General features: G+C 39.9%; 1 non-coding gene across 1 annotated transcript; it reads left to right on the top strand.

Annotated features, from left to right (window-relative positions):
* Positions 1–2,399: 2,399 nt before the first annotated feature.
* On the top strand, positions 2,400–2,506 carry LOC111881523 (small nucleolar RNA R71). The gene has a single exon (XR_002846846.1). It is a non-coding gene; the product is annotated as a small nucleolar RNA R71 (small nucleolar RNA).
* Positions 2,507–21,287: the final 18,781 nt, after the last annotated feature.

Genomic DNA, 21,287 nt, shown 5'->3' with positions numbered 1-21,287 from the left:
TATTTTTTGGACATCATGTTCAACACATAGCATTTACCATATTCTTGAATGTATTTATATTCTTTTATTTATTTATTTAATTTTTTTGTTTATTACTTTATTTAGTTTTAAAATGTTTAATTGTATACTATAATTTGTTATTTAATCGTGTTTATTTTTTCATGGTATTGGAGCACTCCTAAGGTTTAAGAAAGTACTAGATCAAGCAAAGAAACAAACCATATTCATTTACGCTCACCACAAAACCTTGGCAATGATAAGAAGTTACACCAACAAAGAGGAAATTATCCAACCAAGAGTCACGAGATTTGCTTCTGCTTTTCTAACATTACAAGGTTTATCTGAGAAAAATGAGCAACTAAAACATATGTTCTCTATCACCGAATGGGAGGAATGTAAATTTTCCGGTAAGCCTAAAGGGATTACCTCATATAAAATAGTGACAAGTGTCCAATTTATGCCCAGTGTGACACAATGTTTAAAGGTGTTCTCCCCTTTGGTGAAAGTCCTTTGAATGGTTGATGCGGATTGGAAGCCCTCAATTGGTTTTGTTTACGAGAAGATTAAAGTTGCAAAGGAAGAAATAATCAAATCTTTGGGTGGTAAAGATAAAAATTACAAGCTTATTATAGATATCATAAACAAAAAGATGAAAGGTAGGCTAGATTCAACTTTACATTTCACGTTTTATCTTTTGAATTTGGATTATAATCATAAGGATGCACAACTCCAATATGATCCGGATGTAATGGATGTAGTTCTTAATGTTTTTCAGATATTATTTCTTAGGGATTTAGAGATGCAAAGGCAATTCGTAATTATTGAGTTGCCAAAGTACAAGAAAAAGTTGATAGATTTAGTTGGGATCTTAAATTTAAACATTGTAAGGTGAACGATGCCGACTACGAATTGGGTAAATTGTTTTCCTTTTAGTTATCTATTCTCTAATGTCCACAAGAGCCTACATGGTGCTAAGAAACGGTCTTCCAAGAATAATATGGACTTGCTTGTCCTCCTCTATGTCAAGTACTATGAAATCTGCGGGAAACAAACTCTTATCAATCATAACCAAAATATCTTCACAAATACCTCTCGGGAATGTCACCGTCTTGTTGTCTAGAATTGGTCTTGGCTCCGGGAGATTCAAATTCTTGTAAACTGAGAAGTACATTAAATTCACACTAACCACCGAATCAGCAAGAGCATGACTAGTTGAAACATTCTAGAATTTACAAGGAAGTGTCAAGCTTCTTGGATCTCCCAACTTCTTTGACAACTTGTTGAGCATTACTATTGAGAAATTCTCATTTCATATAACATTCGAAGCTTCCTCCATCTTCTTTTGGTTTGTGAGAAGGTCTTTTAGGAACTTGGCATATTTTGGCATTTATGCAATGACTTCAATAAATGGGATATTGATATGTAGAGCCTTGATGTGTTCCAAAAACTTTTTGTAGTCCTCAACTTGTTTATCTTGCTTAGCCCGACACGGATATAGAAGAGGTGGCTAATATGCTTTTACCATAGGAGTTTCCTTTTCTTCCTCTGATGGCCACGCCGTGGCTGCTGGGAAGTGGCCTTTTCTTGGTCATTTTCTTCTTTCGGCTGCTGCACATTTGATGATTCATTTTCGGTTAGAGGAATTAAATAGTTGACAATTTTACCACTCCTTGTTGTTATGGCATTGACGTGAGCTTTTGGATTCGTCTCCGTGTTGCTTGGAAGTATGTCAGGTAAACGCTCGTTAAATTTCCTCAATTTTTGTCATATTTGTTGCTAGATGTTATGGATTGAGGCTTGGTGATTTCGGAGGACAACATCAGTTTCATCATGTCTTTTTTTGTATTTGGTTGCAAATTAGGAATGCATTGCTTCATAGTCGTTCTTTTATTCGGGATTCGGTTTCTCCTTTTGATAATACCTGCGACCTTGTTGCTTGCACTTCTACTCTTTTACTTTTCTATACTCATAATATGGCAGCCACTCCTTTAGTTTACTTCAATCTTCATCGTACCGGTCACCACTAGAGTAACAAGCTTGAGCCTTTCGGTTTCCATTTTCGTCGAGGTCACAGTCCCTAGTTAAGTGAGGCCCGCTACAATTATCACACCCAACATAAATTACATGGATAGATTGATCCATCTTTGTCATCCTTCTGTCCAGTGACTCGAGTTTTTCCGTAACCGTTGCCAACTTTTCATTGCCTCCATCCAAACTTCCTTTGCCTCTTGTAACATATTCTTGTGGGTTATTATATTCGCGCGAATGTTTTGCGAATTATTCTCAATTCCTTGATCGTAGTCAGTTCTTTCTTTGTCATAGGTCCTTGAGATTCAAGGAGTTGTCTTTTTGTAACATTCACTTCATCGTAAAAGATAGACACTTCTTGTTGCATATTGAGATTGTGTTGGGGGAAATTCCTAAGTATACCTTTGTACCTCTCCCATGCTTTAAACAAAGACTCGCCATCATTTTCTTGGAAGTTTTCTATTTTTTTCTTAAGCTTAGGTATCTTTAAAGGTGGGCCAAATTTCTCAATGAAAGCATCGCGTAGATTCTTCCTAATTGTGATTGCTCCGGGTGCAAGTGACTTTAGCCAGATTATTGCTACTCCTGTAAAGGTTACCGGTAGCATTCTAAGTAACATTGCCTCTTGTGTGACATTTGGAACACTAAAGTAATTTTCAATGTCCAATACTTCATCGATGTGCCTAAACGCATCTTTGTGGTCTTTCCCGGAAAATGGAATGTATTTAGGCATTACGAGAATGTGTCCCTTGAGCTAAAAGTTGGTTTCAGTTGGGATTTCCGGTGGGGAAACACCCGGTGCATTGCCAATGCGCACTCTATTATCCTCCGTAGTCATCCGTCATCTTGTCTAACTCGCTTTTAATGTTGTCTTCTAAAGCATCTCCAGTGTTTGATTCTGACTCGTACCCAATTCCTTTCTTGTCGTGAGTCTTTTCAAAGCCTTCGAACTTGTCAGTTTGAAATGTGTTACTTGATTCGCCTGCCTTTTTGTCTTTTTTCTTGTGGAATGCAGATTCAAGGTCTTCAAGTGGTGGCACTATTGGGAATTTTGATCCTTGGGTCATATATCATTGAAACAAAATAGAAAAGAAATGCGTAAAATGAATAAAAATAACTAAATAGAAAAGAAAAATTGTTCAGCGACCACGACATCGGCAATCGTGACAACGGCGTGGCGAGCTAAAAAACAAAAAAAATAGAGCAGTAAATTAACTTTGTATGCAACAAATTACACACAAACGGTCGATAAAAATTAGCAAAATAAAATTAACTAAATAATGAAATCGTTCGTCAAAGCCTTGATACGTAATTTATATACTAGTTTTTAATTTACAAATCAAACTATCTAAGCTAGCTGATAGGCAGTGTACCTAATCGAATAGTAGTATAGTAGAAAGTAGAGTGTCGAACACAAGAGGAACAAGAATGATAAAGAGCTAATTTACCTACTAAAGTTTAACTAAATTAAAAGCAATTAAATAGGCGTTTTCTTTGGTTTTACAAGTCCAACTTACTTAAAAACAATTATCACCAAAAACGAGTTAACTAACAAAAAACAATCTAAATTAACGTTTAAAGCAAGATATTAAAGAGACTTCTGTTTAGATATGATTCACACTACTCCTATGATTTATTTCTTGGAAAGTGTAATGGATTAAATTGTTGTTTCCTACTAATTCCTAATTGACTAGAATTTCTGATCAAAAGACTAATACTTTAGTAAAAATAATTCATTCATTTATTGATCAGGTGGACAAACAAACAAGAATATTAGTATTAAGTTCGAGTTATGCTAGACATGAACTAATGATTGACATTAATAGATAATAACATCAATTCAATACATGAATGATCATCGCATATTAGCTGCCACATTGATTTACCTACTTTTCTATTTAACCGTAGGTTTATGATCAAAACAATAGTCTTATAACTTTGACGATCACAAATTCATAACATACAAGGCTACCGAATCAGAATGATCATCTAAATTTAGTAAAACTCAGCAATAAACAGAAAAAAGAGTTATCGCTAACACAAAAAGTGTATTTAACAAGCTAACATAACAAATAAGCAACTAGCAACAATCCAATATCCGATCAATCAACACATAGTCATAATGACTATCTACTCAAAACAGCGGTTAGGATTTTTAGCCCATAATTACTAGAAACAAACAATCAAAATCGAAGTTCACCTTAGAAAACATAATAAAAAAACGAACTAAACAAAGGTCTAGAAGTGTTATTACGTTACATCTCTTCAAAACTAAACTTCAATCGAAATCAGATCTCCTTCTATCTTCCAGTATGTCTTTGGCCTCCAGAAGTCAAGTTGAAGGAATAAACAATATATTTATAGTTTCCAAATTCTGCTTCCTACGTCGTGGCTAATAGCCTCCACGGCATGGCGGTCACTTTCCATGCGTGTTCCCAAAGTCGGTCGGATGATCACGAGTATTCCTCTTACCACGGCGTGGCTAAGGCTCTTCATGTCATGGAATTTAGATTTCGTGAGCTCTTTGACTTTGTTTGACCTGGTTCGCTTTTTCCCGCTTCCAGCTTCATGTTTTGCTTCCTTTTAATCCGAGCATGTCTTCGTTGCTACAAAACAAATATTAAACATATTAAATACCTTTTTTCCTAAAATGAGCATAATTGTAGCTAATAATATTTAGACAACGCATGAAATATATGAATAAATATGAACATATCAGCAAAACTGCTAGTGTTCCACTGGATTATCTCGAATAGTCTTGTGGTCGTTATTAGTACTTTGCTAGATGACTAGTCTGTATAGTATAATAGTACAACGTTGGCATGGTCTCTCACCATTATTTTATCCATTTCTCAACCATTTTCTACCCAATATTTTATAAGTATAGTAAAAATACATATATGGATAAACCAAGTAAAATCATGTTATATTATTGCGTCTGGTACAGATATCAAGAACATATACAATAAGCACATATAACATTTAATTATCTAAATACTTTATATCTATGTATAATATGAAAGTAACTATGTACTCACTTGTTAAAAGTCGATGACTTGCGATTAGGGTAGAGTTTCGCATAACATCTTATCTTTTTCTTTCAAAAGACCAAGATATAAATATCAGTAAGCCTTAGTCTTATATTTGTTGTGACTATAATAACGATAGTCTAGATTCCCAAAGAATCCTAATGAATACTGGTCTGTAGATGATAAGGAGTAACCGGGTAAGATCATATTGGAGTTACGGTCTTTTTGGTATACATAGTATATTGTTTGGAAGTCCCACTTTAAACACCTTACTAAATCTAGCCTAGACATTACCCCAGTAAGTAGATCAATCAGTATTATGATATCACTACTACAAAAAACCACATAGAACCCGCAATATAAGACCCGATTTTTTAAAAACGGGTCATATCATGTAGAAATCGGGTTCTTTAAGTAAAAAAAGTTATATGACCCAGTTGTTTGAAAGGAACCGGGGTTTATCTTGTAATATTTCTTTTTGGATTTATTTTATTCTCCTTTAAAAGCAAAATCAAATATTTTTCAATTTCCGCCCATTTGATTACTCAAATTTTTGGTTCTCTCCATTCACCCAAGATTTCCCGCTCCCCTCGACCAAGAAATTTATATTCTAAATTCATGATATTAAATCCATAACTTCTGCCAATTGTGCCTTATCTCTTGGTTGAGTGCACACATCAAAGACCTTCTCCGACTCGGTATACCCCATTGCTGTTTCCAACATTTTCATTCAGGTATCATTCATTCTCTGTTTCTTATACTTCCTAAACTTTTTTTAGGGTTTGTTTGGAATTTAAAATCGAATCCACTTTTGTTGATGATTTATTCAGTTTGGAACAGTACCATGAAATTTGATGTTGGTTGGCGATTAGCGAGTAATTTCCAATCTTATAAGGTATTTTTTCGATTCTAGTGTTTGTTTGTCCATATTATTCTTTATTGATGCTTACTAACTTAACAAATGTAATATATGATTCGTCAAGGTTGCACCCATCTACATATGCAGGTTTCTTCACAAAAAGTATCCTGTTTGGTAATTAATTCTATGGTGAGTAGCATGTTTCGGTGTATCCATATATTGGTAATGTGTAAGCAACAATTCATATGAAAAAAACAAAATCAAATACAGGACAATTAGGATTAATAACTCTTTGTGAATTATGGATGGTTATGCTTCATTAATGTAAAAAATTTCGTAACATTTGTCCCAACCTAGTTCTTTTTACTGTGGCCTTGAGGCAAGGCTACCTTATTGCTGTCTTTATATCATATAATAAGCTCAATCAGTTTTCTATCGTTTGGTTAGTTTATTAAATCTTTTGATGCATTAATAGTTTATGATAGTTTTGCTTGGTTCAACTTCTTATAATCATACTGTTTCTCTTAGTAAGGGATTGGCATTACCAAACTATTTACAAAAGAAGTGGAGATTGTGAGATCTAACGTATTTGAGTTTATCTAATCTTGTATACATTTTAACTGTATTTTTAAAAACAGAACCTTAGTTTGAGAAAATTGCATCTAAGAAGTATTCCTTAGCTACAGCTTGGGAAAATCATGAACCCTACATACCACAAGTATCATGCTTCTTGCTTAATGTGTCATGGGTCTCATGATTTTATATTTTACACTTTGAACTAAGAGCCTAAGAAATTATGGAATTTTTTTACCAATGTAGACTTTGGCTCATAGCTATCCCATAATATTGAGTGCCATTGTGAATCACTGCGGTTGTGGCCACTTGTAGTCCATAAGCATGAGGTATGAAGCCATTATTTTAATTCATTTATCTTGTACTCCCAAAATCATTAATGTCCTCATTTTTAGATATATGAGACATCTATGATTTTAACAAGTTGCATAGTCGTTTTCCTAGATTCCTACTTAGTGATCTGATGAGCTATGATGTGAGAAATAAGAAAATACTTTCATTTATTTGTGTATTGTAACTTTTTAATTTTATTTTTTTATTTACATTTACTCTTATATTTTTTTTATTAAAGTGTTGGATTTAAAAATTTTTAAAAAATTGTGGGGGCTACAAGTATTTATATATGCTACAACCAACGGAGGCAATTGGTGAATGCTAATTCGTAGCCAACAAGATGAGAAGGTTGGAAGGAAACATATTGTACAAAGTAACTTTGCCGATCTAAATGAAACAATGAACACTTCTATTACCATAATACATGATCCGCTAAGCAAATTTCAGGTCTGCTTCAATACATATATTGACTTCATAGTGGAATTTGGCATGGTGGATACAGTAGAAAATATGCTACGTACACCATACCACTTTGTTATAGGAACTTTGGAAATTAAAGGTTAAAGTTTGTATTGAAAGGTTAATGTATTATGTAAATTTGTAGTATAGGCTAGAATGTAAAAAAATTAAAATGATAGAATTGATGTTACAATAAAAGAATTTGTTATTCGATGTCAATTTACTCATAACGTAATATTGGTTTGGTTAATGATGTTTAGATTGTAATTTTTTTGATTCATTATTTGAAAAAATAGTCTCTTCTTGATTGCATAAAAGGGAAGGTGAATCTTTTTTATTGAAGTAATAAGACTCGGTTGCTTAAATAAAACCAGACTCTATTCATCTTATAGGACTCGGTTGCAAAACCATGCCCTATTTAGAATTTCACAAAGGACTCACCTCCATAAAACCCGGTTGTAAAACCGGGTTTTATTAGCTATTTTAATCGGGTTTTATAAGCTTTTTTGTAGTAGTGTATGGAATCACTGATAAATCTTAGTTATAGGTTTATAATAACGATTATAAACATAAATATAAGTTACACTTAAAATAAAATAGGTGTAGCTTAACTTATAGAGTTTCCTAACAAAATTGTGGAAAGTTCGCAAACATAATTCCGACCCTAAAGCTTCCATTTACCAGGCTCTCCAATGCCCCAGGGCTTCACTAAAAACACCTAAATACTAGAGAAACTCGAAATTTATAACCTCATAAGAAATTTAGAGAGAAAAAAAAAAGTTGCATTTGAGTGTGAGAAATTGTTGTGCTTGAAGTTGCTATTTATAGATGGATTTGGGGAAAAACGTGATGGGTTTTGGTCATAAGACATCCTATGTGCTCATACAAACCCTAAAGCTCGGATCTAGGTTTCTCTATTGTACATGCTTTGAATCCAAGACTATAAACCCTAATTCTAGCATATGGAAATCAGAATTCACATGTAAATAGGTTTAAGAACATACCTTGATTGTTATATAGCAATAACAATCCAATTCCTCCTTGAACTGACCTTGGAAAGCTGAGAGTCACAAGTGTCACTCCTCTAATGGCTTACAAACACCATAAGCAAGTAGAGAAGGTATAAAGAGAGAGGAGGGAGGTTAGAATTCATCTCTAAGACTTCTTGGGAAGGGATACACGAATTCATGACCCTAGGGGTGTTTATATAGGTGTAGAGATAGGGTTTCAGTCATTATCCTTATCTAGTTGCTTATTCACCAAGCAACCAATAAGATAATCCTTTAATCCTTATCATACTCGAATTCTAAGGCTCTTTATCCTTAAATTCGTCTAACCTATCAATAAGATAACCCTTACCTTATTTTGTAACTATCACATAATTACAAATCAGCCCATCTAGTTTAATTAATTATATTTGATCACAAAACTAATTCTTAATTAATTATTGACCAATATTAATTAAACAAATATGATTTCTCCTTTAATATATTATTCTTATAACATATTAATAAATCATATTATCCTCTCTCTCTATATATTTCTCCAATCAAGTTGCTTTGGTGAAGGCAACCCAAAAGGACCATGCACCATCGGGTCAAGTACATACCAAAATAGTTATGGACTTAGACACTAATCCAACAGTCTCCCACTTGGATAAGTCTAACAACTACTATGCGTATGACTTCGGATCCCGATCTGTAATCGTAGCTTTCCAAAGCCGCTGTCAACTCTGATCATATCAAATACGCGTGTCCTTAGATAAGGGATCATATATTCCTCCATTCTAGATATCATATGAGGTATGATTTCAAATCATTCTCTTTGTACTATATCTCGATTCCCGATTTATAACGACTGACTAATTGAACAAATCAAATTAGCCCTAGCCCGGCCGAGCATTTACGTTTGTCATCACTAAACCATCGAGGGGCCCAAAGATATCGCTTTTATGCTACCTTGGATAAAAGGAACGGATAAACGTTGATACAATGCTTGCTTGCACTCACGCACCAAATCACACACAACAATATGTTTTATAACACCAAGTTACTGGTGCGTTTACATATTATCAATGTGCAACCGATTCGCAAGATACAACTCACACATCTCGGTTTCAAGAATATAAGATGTTATCGTCTCACTAATTACTCGTGATACAATTCATGGAGTGATCCAAGTGAGCGTGGGTTTAATCCAATGCTCAAATCATATTCGTAAGCACTCATGAACGTTGCAGCAAACATTTGCTTATGTCTAATACTCTTTTAGACAATCCACACACCAATTCACGACAGTCTTCATTCATATCTACTTCCAACAAATGAACGACTGTGGTCCGTTTGAATAATTCGATTATTCTTAATAAACTCAATTATTCTGGAAGTCAAAACATGCAAAGTGAAACACAAGAATAATACTAATCCCATATGGCCTCAAACCTTTGAGTATAAATAAAACGCCTTTTATTTATCACCATATTGATTACTCATTATTTGTCGTTTCGGGTGATCAACTTCTTACTTGAATTACAACACTTGTCCCATGCTCCTAGCATGCACACAATGTTTACCTATGGTTCTTAATTTGTGAAATAGATCACATTGAACACATTTCCAATCCTTCTCATTTCACAACTCCAAATCCGTTTTTCATAAGTCATAGAATATCAAATTCTTGCTACTTATAGAATATGCTAGATTCTAACATTCTATGCAACTATCCTTTCGTAATGTCACTGCACCAAAGTCACAAAGACTATTGCTAATGATATTACAAAGTCCTCTATCGGAGATTGTTACAAGACAATTCCATGGACGTGATGTCTCTCACTCAAAGTACATTCTTTGAACATCCTTTTGCATAGAAGTTTCTAATCTAGTCATAGATTTCTCAATATTCAATTCCCAATATGGACACACTTCCATATGTTCTATATGACAACTCATTCTTAATAGAATCTTATCTATTCGTAATGATGTCGATACGGTCCATCCAATATGGAAACATTTCCATATTTTCCAATACTATACTTCCAACTACTCACAAGCGACCAATCATCGTCGAACTTTGGGTTGTCCTTTGATAGTTGTTTAATTGTTTTAGTCAAAACCAATTCTAGTCCCTTTTCCCTCTAAATGCGCTCGACATTTGGAAAATTTTTGAATGGTCAAACATTAAAGCATTTGCAATCGATCCTATACCCGAAGCGCATGGGACACGACGCATAATGTTTTATTTGCTATGTTCTCAAAATTCGAATTATGAAGAGGGATGCCGTAATCATAATCGAAATTTTAAGAACACACTTTGTACCTTTGACTAAATTTTATTAACATTTCTCAACCTAAACCTTTAGATTTGAAATGAAGCATAATATTCTCTCCCTTAATTATAGCAAAACAACTCTTCAACTATTGCGACTTTGCAAAGTATGACTCATGTTTTCTATAATTAATATTGCTAACCTTGCAATACTTTCCTTAATAATCATACAATCATAACATTTATGCTCCCACTATCATGATGATTATTATAAAACATAACACTTATGCTCCCACTAGCTTCGACATGTATTCATAAACATCTTAACTTTCAGAAAACAATACTTATTGAATTTCTTAAGTTTGTAACAGCCCGGAACCTCAGGTATTATTAAAATTATGTTTTTGGGGTGATTTAAGAGGGGACTCGGCGAGTTGGTGCCTAGACTCGCCGAGTAGGATCGCGGACTTGGTCGCGGGTTCGCGACTGGACTCGACGAGTCCAGATATGGACTCGGCGAGTCGACGCTGTTCAGCAGAAACCCTAACCGTTCAAGGTTGGGACGGATAAAAGGGGTCCATTGGCCGTCATTGTTCGTTTTGCCTTCTGAGAGGAACCCTAAATCGATTAAGTGCAGCAGGAGCAAGGATCTTAGGCCATTATTGGTTAGAGAAGAGTGGGTGTGCAAGGAAGAGGGAGGATTGGCTAAAAGAGCAGCAAAGGGGTCACATTCTGAGGTTGGGAATACAGAGAACACATCATCCAGGTAAGAATTCGTGTTTGCTCTGTTATTTTGATGTAATTATGAATTAGGGTTTATAGAACCCATTTAGTGATTTGATGAAGAAATGCCTTGTTACCCCACGATTATAGTCTTGTATTAGGACCTTTAGAGGTCCAGAAGGTCCCATGCATGTGTATTTCGGGACGAGACCTATCCCAGGAAGCAGTTACTCGTCTGCATGGCATGGACTCGCCGAGTTGTTCTTCAGACTCGGCGAGTAGCTTGAAGATGTGCTGGGACTCGCCGAGTTGTTCATCAGACTCGGCGAGTGGAGTCGGGGTGGCCCCGCGATTCTTCCACGAGGACCTCGTCGAGTCAAGAGGTATACTCGACGAGTAGAAGGGGAATATTCAGGAATCTGTGAGGACGACTAGACTCGCCGAGTCGCCTTGGTACTCGCCGAGTCCAGTCGGGTTGACCGTTGACCAGAGTTGACCTAAGTCTGACTTCTTAGGGATAGTCACATTTAGCTGATATGAGTGTTAATGAGTTATGTAATGTGATAGGAGGGTTGTAGCTCGTCGGTTTGTGCGCGAGTGATTTCAGGAGTTGCTAGCTTTCAGCACTTACGAGGTGAGTCTTCTCACTATACTGTACCCGGAAGGGTTTGACTGTGTGACCGGAAGGTCAAGTATGTTATGTATTATGTTTATATGCCATAAGTGGTAAGTTAAGTGTTATATGGATATGTATGCTATAAGTGGTAAGTTAAGTGTTATATGGATATGTATGCTATATGTGGTAAGTTAAGTGTGATATGTGCTATGTATGGTATGTGGGCCGGAAGGCAATATGTTATGGGCCGGAAGGTGATTATGTTATGGGCCGGAAGGCGTTGTAATGAGGACCAGAAGGTCAGGGCCTGGAAAGGCGTATGTGTGTAAGTGTATATTGGGGAACTCACTAAGCATTTATGCTTACAGTTGTTGTGTATGTATGTATTTCAGGTACAACTAGCGAGGACCGTGGGAAGGCGCCGGCATGATCGATACACACTGAAGATTGTTTTAGGATCTTGGGAGTTTGAATAAATGTATTGACCGAATAATTAAACTATTTATGCCTTGTTTTAATGGAAAATATTATGTTTTAAAAATGAAAAATTTGTTTGAAAAATTTGAGTTGTTACAATTGGTATCAGAGCCTTGGTTTGAGGGATTCGGGTGCACCTTCGGGGGTAACCGAACTCAAACTGAGGATTTGAGGAAACTTTTCAAATAAAGGCATAAACTTTTGTAAATGGTTTTGTGGTAAGCAAGAAAGAAGCAGTGTGTACGATCAGTCAGCGCCCGAACGGTAAAAGATCCCCAAAATACCTTACAATATTATATGATATGAATTGTCATGCATGCTAGGAGACTAGGTATTCATGTTAGGACTAGAGTGGCCTGATTTGTGATGCCTTAGTCTAGGGAAGTTGCCTATATGTGATGCTTTGCTAGTATGCGGGTAGCTTGAGCGTATCAAAAGTAGAGTACTCACTATCCGAAGTTTGGGGAGGAGGACTTGGGATGAACACTGATGCGGTGTGGTCGGTAGTATTGGGCCCGTACTACCGAGGACACCGGGTAAGTGGGAGACCCAAGTAAGAATCCCTGGATGTCGGGGACGGGGTAGGGTCGCGTTATCGAGTGCAAATACACTTGATAGAATCTCTGATAATTTTATGTTGTATTTCAGAGATACCATGGTTAGACCGCGACACGGGGCGAGTACGAGCGGTGTGAGTGACGAGGATATTCGTCAGATGATCCACGAGGAGGTGGCGGCGGTGATCCGGGCCGAGATCCCGGAGATGTTTGGGTCTATCAAGACCACCCTTATGGAGACGTTCGACGAGCGGTACGCCGCATTGACTGAGGCTGCAACCGCTGCAGCTACCGCAGCTGTGGCCGCTGCTAGGCCACAGGGGGGTGATTCATTGCTGTTCCGAGAGTTCAGCAACACGAAGCCACCAGAGTTCGACGGGACGCAGGATCCGATTGCTGCGATGAGGTGGATCGCAGATATAGAGGGGTGCTTCTACACTTGTTCATGCCCGGAGCACCTGAGGGTACGGTTCGCTTTGAACCAGCTCCGTCTGGGAGCCAAGGACTGGTGGAAGTTCGTGACGGCGAACTTCACTTTAGCAGAGACTGCGGCAGTGACATGGGAGGGGTTCACTACCATGTTCAGGGATGAGTACGTTCCCCCGGTGGAGCGGGAACGATTGGTTCAGGAGTTCTTAGCCCTCAAGCAGGGTACTGATTCGGTGGCGGCGATCACGCGGAAGTTCCACGAGAGGGCGATGTTTTGCCCTGAGCTAGTGGCCACAGAGCAGGCTCGGATGAGCCGGTACTTGGGTATTCTGAGGAGGGAGATCCGGGAGTTTGTGTCAAACTCCACTTACCATACTTTTGCTGAGCTTCAGGCGAATGCCAGGAAGCATGAGATCGAGTTAGAGACTCAGGCCAGGGAGGAGGCCGAGTCTCAGCAGGCAGACCGGCGACCGGCTCAGTCTCAGCCGGCAGCTAAGCGGATCAAGTCCGCCGATTCGAGGACGGGAGGCTCGAAGAACCGCACTTGCGTAAAGTGCGGTAAGGGCCATGATGGGGCGTGTCGAGCCGGTGCTTGCTACAAGTGTGGCAAAGAGGGACACATTGCTAGGGAGTGTCCCAAGGGATTTATGGTTTGCTTTCATTGCAACCAGACCGGCCATCGGAAGGCCGAGTGCCCTCAGCTTCGTCAGGGATCTGCACCTGTTGTCAGGACTGCTGAGACTCGACCGGTGAAGGTCGAGGCCCCGAGGGCTCGTGGGAGAGCCTTTCAGCTGACTGCGGAGGAGGTCCGCACTGCGCCCGACGTTGTGGCAGGTACTTTTCTTGTGAACTCTGTGCCTGCCCTAGTGTTATTTGACTCGGGTGCGAGTAGGTCCTTTGTGTCCTTAGCCTTTAGTCAGCATATTGGTGTTGGTCGTGAGTCGTTGAGTCGGCCTTTGAGAGTCTCTATAGCTGACGAGAAGGTGATTTGTGCTTCGGAGGTTCTTCGGGGATGTGTACTAGAGATTTTCGGGGTTGGATTCCCGATTGACCTGATTCCTATCGCGATGGGGGATGTCTGTGTCATCGTGGGCATGGACTGGCTGAGCCGGTTCGGCGCTGTTATCGACTGTGAGCGTCAGTTGGTGACTATACGAGACCCTAGAGGGGGAGTTCTTTCGGTGTACGGCGAGGGTACCCGTTCGGGATCAGCTTTTTGTTCGGCCGCTAGGGCGAGGCAGTGTCTACGGCAGGGCTGTCAAGGTTTTGTGGCGTATGTGATGGATACGCGGAAGGTTTCCGAGAAACCGAAGTCAGTTGAGGAAGTTCCGGTGGTGCGCGAATTTTCAGATGTCTTTCCCGAGGAGTTGCCGGGAGTACCGCCTGTGAGGCAAGTAGAGTTTAGTATTGATCTGGTTCCGGGGGCAGCACCTATTGCTAAAGTGCCCTATCGTCTTGCACCCCCAGAGATGCAAGAGTTGTCCTCGCAACTCCAGGAATTGCTGGGGAAGGGATTCATTCGGCCGAGCAGCTCGCCATGGGGAGCACCTATTTTGTTCGTCAAGAAGAAGGATGGTTCACACCGGATGTGCATTGATTACCGGGAGTTGAACAAGCTAACGGTCAAGAACCGTTACCCGTTGCCGAGGATCGATGATCTATTCGATCAGTTGCAGGGAGCATCTTGGTTTTCCAAGATCGATCTGAGGTCGGGTTACCATCAGGTGAGAGTACGGGATGAAGACGTCCAGAAGACAGCGTTTAGAACGCGATACGGGCATTATGAGTTTGTGGTGATGCCTTTTGGACTCACCAATGCCCCGGCTGTGTTCATGGATCTCATGAACAGGGTATGCAGGCCGATGTTGGATCGGTCAGTGATCGTATTTATCGACGACATTCTGGTGTATTCGAGGTCGAGAGAGCAGCATGAGGAACATTTGAGGGAGGTCCTTGAGGTATTGAGGTCGGAGAAGCTTTATGCAAAGTTCTCCAAATGTGAATTCTGGTTGCGGGAGGTCCAGTTTCTAGGACATGTGGTTAATCAGAAAGGGATATTGGTCGACCCGGCCAAGGTTGAGGCGGTGATGAGTTGGGAGGTGCCGAAGTCACCCTCTGAGATCAGAAGTTTTCTTGGGTTGGCAGGGTATTATCGGAGATTTATCAAGGATTTCTCCAAGATTGCAGTGCCACTCACCAGATTGACCCGGAAGGGTGTTACGTTCTCATGGGGGCCCGAGCAGCAGACCTCCTTTGAGACACTTCGCCAGAAATTGTGCGAAGCCCCGGTATTAGCTCTCCCAGAAGGGATGGAAGATTTCGTGGTATATTGCGACGCATCGATTTCGGGATTGGGTGCAGTGTTGATGCAGAGGGGTCATGTGATAGCTTATGCATCGAGGCAGCTGAAGCCTCATGAGGCGAGATATCCCACACATGACTTAGAACTGGGGGCAGTAGTGTTCGCTCTCAAGATTTGGCGCCACTACTTGTATGGGGTTCGATGTACGATATACACGGACCATAAGAGTTTGAAGTATTTGATGGATCAACCCAACCTAAATATGCGTCAGAGGAGGTGGTTGGATGTGGTCAAGGATTATGATTGCGAGATCCTGTACCACCCAGGCAAGGCTAATGTGGTAGCCGATGCATTGAGCCGCAGGGCGGAGAGCACCCCATTGCGAGATGTGTGCTTGAGACTGACCGTGATGACTTCTGTATTGGACGATATTCGTAGGGCACAGGCTGAGGCTGTGCGACCAGAAATGCAGAAGAAGGAGCGGGTTGTGGGGTTAGTCTCAGAGTTTGTCAAGGATGGTCGAGGCCTTATGACGTTTCGGGGTCGGATTTGGGTGCCGTTCGTGGGAGGTACGCGTGTTACGTTGATGGAAGAGGCTCATAAATCGAAATTCTCGATCCATCCCGGTGCTACAAAGATGTATCTGGATCTAAAGAAGGAATATTGGTGGCCCTGTATGAAGAGGGACGTGGCATGGTTCGTTGAGAGGTGCTTGACCTGCCGTAGGGTTAAGGCTGAGCACCAGAGACCGCATGGCAAGTTACAGCCATTGGAGATCCCCGAGTGGAAGTGGGAGCAGATTACTATGGATTTTATCACCAAATTGCCGAGGACTGCTAGGGGAGTTGACGCAATTTGGGTGATCGTGGATAGGTTGACAAAGAGTGCACATTTCCTTGCCATCAGTGAGAGTTCATCGGCGGAGAAATTGGAGGAGATATACGTTAGAGAGGTGGTGTCTCGGCACGGGGTGCCGATCTCAATTGTGTCAGACCGTGATGTGCGCTTTACTTCTAGATTCTGGAAGAAATTCCATGAGGAGCTGGGTACTAAATTGCATTTTAGTACCGCATACCATCCCCAGACAGACGGTCAGAGCGAACGGACAATACAGACGCTGGAAGACATGCTCCGAGCGTGTGTGTTAGACTTCGGGGGTAGTTGGGATGCGTACTTGCCATTGGCAGAGTTCTCCTACAACAACAGCCATCATTCGAGCATTGGTATGCCACCTTTCGAGCTGTTGTATGGTAGGAGGTGTCGGACTCCCATTTGCTGGGGGGAGGTGGGACAGAGAGTGATGGGCAGCACGGAGATCATACTCCAGACGACAGAGCAGATTCAACAAGTGAGACAAAGATTATTGACTGCCCAGAGCCGACAGAAGAGTTACGCAGACAGACGCCGATCCGAGCTTGAATTTCAAGTCGGCGACTTCGTTCTCCTGAAGGTCTCTCCTTGGAAAGGAGTGATTCGATTCAGGAAGCGGGGCAAATTGGGGCCCCGGTACATTGGGCCATTTCGTGTGATTGCAAGAGTAGGCCGGGTAGCCTATCGGTTGGAATTGCCAGCAGAGTTGGGTCAGATCCATGACACTTTTCATGTATCGCAGTTGAGGAAGTGCATAGCCGATGAGTCGGCAGTGGTTCCATTGGAGGATATTCAGGTGGATGCGAGCCTGAATTACGCGGAAAGACCAGTGGCTATCAGGGATCGGAAGATCAAGGTTCTGAGGAATAAGGAAGTACCTCTGGTGTTGGTTCAATGGCAACACCGTAAGGGATCAGAAATGACTTGGGAACCGGAGCGTGAAATGCGGGAGCAGCATCCGGAACTATTTGCAGAATGAGACTTCGAGGGCGAAGTCTAATCCAAGTGGGGGAGAATTGTAACAGCCCGGAACCTCAGGTATTATTAAAATTATGTTTTTGGGGTGATTTAAGAGGGGACTCGGCGAGTTGGTGCCTAGACTCGCCGAGTAGGATCGCGGACTTGGTCGCGGGTTCGCGACTGGACTCGACGAGTCCAGATATGGACTCGGCGAGTCGACGCTATTCAGCAGAAACCCTAACCGTTCAAGGTTGGGACGTATAAAAGGGGTCCATTGGCCGTCATTGTTCGTTTTGCCTTCTGAGAGGAACCCTAAATCGATTAAGTGCAGCAGGAGCAAGGATCTTAGGCCATTATTGGTTAGAGAAGAGTGGGTGTGCAAGGAAGAGGGAGGATTGGCTAAAAGAGCAGCAAAGGGGTCACATTCTGAGGTTGGGAATACAGAGAACACATCATCCAGGTAAGAATTCGTGTTTGCTCTGTTATTTTGATGTAATTATGAATTAGGTTTTATAGAACCCATTTAGTGATTTGATGAAGAAATGCCTTGTTACCCCACGATTATAGTCTTGTATTAGGACCTTTAGAGGTCCAGAAGGTCCCATGCATGTGTATTTCGGGACGAGACCTATCCCAGGAAGCAGTTACTCGTCTGCATGGCATGGACTCGCCGAGTTGTTCTTCAGACTCGGCGAGTAGCTTGAAGATGTGCTGGGACTCGCCGAGTTGTTCATCAGACTCGGCGAGTGGAGTCGGAGTGGCCCCGCGATTCTTCCACGAGGACCTCGTCGAGTCAAGAGGTATACTCGACGAGTAGAAGGGGAATATTCAGGAATCTGTGAGGACGACTAGACTCGCCGAGTCGCCTTGGTACTCGCCGAGTCCAGTCGGGTTGACCGTTGACCAGAGTTGACCTAAGTCTGACTTCTTAGGGATAGTCACATTTAGCTGATATGAGTGCTAATGAGTTATGTAATGTGATAGGAGGGTTGTAGCTCGTCGGTTTGTGCGCGAGTGATTTCAGGAGTTGCTAGCTTTCAGCACTTACGAGGTGAGTCTTCTCACTATACTGTACCCGGAAGGGTTTGACTGTGTGACCGGAAGGTCAAGTATGTTATGTATTATGTTTATATGCCATAAGTGGTAAGTTAAGTGTTATATGGATATGTATGCTATAAGTGGTAAGTTAAGTGTTATATGGATATGTATGCTATATGTGGTAAGTTAAGTGTGATATGTGCTATGTATGGTATGTGGGCCGGAAGGCAATATGTTATGGGCCGGAAGGCGATTATGTTATGGGCCGGAAGGCGTTGTAATGAGGACCAGAAGGTCAGGGCCTGGAAAGGCGTATGTGTGTAAGTGTATATTGGGGAACTCACTAAGCATTTATGCTTACAGTTGTTGTGTATGTATGTATTTCAGGTACAACTAGCGAGGACCGTGGGAAGGCGCCGGCATGATCGATACACACTGAAGATTGTTTTAGGATCTTGGGAGTTTGAATAAATGTATTGACCGAATAATTAAACTATTTATGCCTTGTTTTAATGGAAAATATTATGTTTTAAAAATGAAAATTTTGTTTGAAAAATTTGAGTTGTTACAAAGTTCATGTTTTTAATACTTAGTGCTTTGATAATCTTTTATCAAGGTTTCTTGAACTTATACACATTTGCCTTCGATAGTTCATATGTGTGTCTAAACAATTAAGACTAATTTCCAAACCTCACAATTCAAATTATGGAAAGGGATACCGTAACCATAATCGAATTCGAGAATGCAATTTTACAATCACTATCTTCTTAAATCTTTCTTAGTGAAAGCATTTCCTCACAATCATTTTCATGAAGGAGGAAATCTTATGACACTTAGATTTGAGCGGTGTATGTGTTCCTATCCATGTGAATTTGTCAAAACCAAAGTTTACGACAAATTCAAGCTCTTATGGATCGAACTTTCTTGATCTCGATTTCTTGCCTTTATTGTAGCACAGCTGCCCACCATGTCTTCCAAGTAGTTAAGCAGCTCACCCTTTCCTATCAATGTACCTTTCATTGATTAAGGTGCTTTGCCTTTTATGCGTTCAAAATGAGAACTCATAGAACTCACATGCATAATTAACTTGATTGGATTGGCACAGAATCAAAATAATGTCAACACGATAGGTTGTAAACCTCAACTCGTGTGCTAGTGATGATCAATAAGGTTTATTTGATTTGTTCTTGAAACCTTTCAAGACCATTAAGACTCCTACTGACTCCTTGACATATAAGATTCTCTTGTCAATAAACATTTCTTGACAAACAAATATTCAAGAGTTAGTATAGTTTTTATCAAAACACTTCATAAATTGGTCCTAGTTGGTCTTTGTCTTATCCAAGACATCACAACTTTCCACATTTGATGAATGTTACAAACCTTTTTAATACTTTTCACTCAATGTCACAATCTTAACTTTAAGACTTGTTATTGGAACGAAGTATGATTGACTTATTGATTTAACCATTTCTTCAATTCTTGATTCCTCTTCTTAGACATACAATTATACTAAGACTCACTTAGAGGATCAATTGAGATATGGTTCTTAATCATTAAGACCTATCATAAAGCATAAAAGGTACTCTCCCATCTTCTTAGAATGGAGAAACTTTTATCTTTTTGCAAACTTGATTTTTCTTATTCGTTCTGCTATTGATCTAAACCATTTAATCAATTCAAAATTACACTTAATCTTGTATGTATAATCATATTTACTAAACCTTTAGTAAATCTTGACGAATATCATTGTTACTCTTATGGTGGACTTGATCAACACGCAACATTGTGTTCTCGATCTCTTAGTCCTTCACTTGACACTTTGTCAATGAATTAGTCTAATTTCCAAATATGAAATTTCTCATTCATCGTGCAACCAAGTTGCGTGATTCCAAATTTCTGTCCAATTGAAACTTTGGGCGATGAGAAACTCTCCCTATTTGGTAAATTCTCAATTTTCCATAAATAACACAATAAGAACCAAATCCATTGTTGCTAATAATAGAAACATTTTAACATCAATTTTTCATACACGCCATTGCAAGGATAAATAAATAAAATTTAAAATCAAAATTTATTTTATTGCGGAAAAATTTTGTCCTTACAATGCAACTCATTTGAAAACTTATGTTAATACATCTTTCTTAGCAATCTAATTCTAACTCTAAGTAGTAGCTCAAGAATCTAATCTTCGAGAAATGCGATCGAAATCCATTCCTTTACGGTTAGATTTTGCTCACTTCTTCCCTTAAGCTCCCTTTCTTTTCTTCGATCCTACAAAACATCAATTGTAATCTTATTACATTATGTATTAAGAATCTAGAATAGAAGCTTAAAAGAGTTAGTAAATGGATTTTACCTATATTAGAGCCATACGTTTCGACTCTCCCATCTCTTAGATCTCTTAGGTAAATGGGGCAGCTTCGTCTCCAATGCCCCTTCTCTTGGCAATAAAAGCAAATCGACTCTTTTGGAACAGGACATGGAACTACTTCAGACATCGCCTTTCTCTTATGATCAAACTTTTTGATCATAGCACGTCTTTCGTTGCCATTGTCAATATCCATAGAGGTCTCGAAGGCAGATTCACCAATCAACTTTGCTTTTCTATTGCGCCAAATCATTGCAGATTCAGCAGCAATAAGCATATAGGTGAGATCTATAAGGGTCACGTCGTAGTTTATCATATAGTACTCTCTTACGAACTCACTATATGAGTTGGGAAGTGACTGAAGAACCCAATCAACAGCCATTTCCTCACAGACAATGG

This window comes from Lactuca sativa, chromosome 3, assembly GCF_002870075.4.
Source record: "Lactuca sativa cultivar Salinas chromosome 3, Lsat_Salinas_v11, whole genome shotgun sequence".
NCBI lineage: Eukaryota > Viridiplantae > Streptophyta > Magnoliopsida > Asterales > Asteraceae > Lactuca > Lactuca sativa.
The sequence above is the reverse complement of the archived record's forward strand: the minus strand, read 5'-3'. Positions and strand labels throughout refer to the sequence as shown.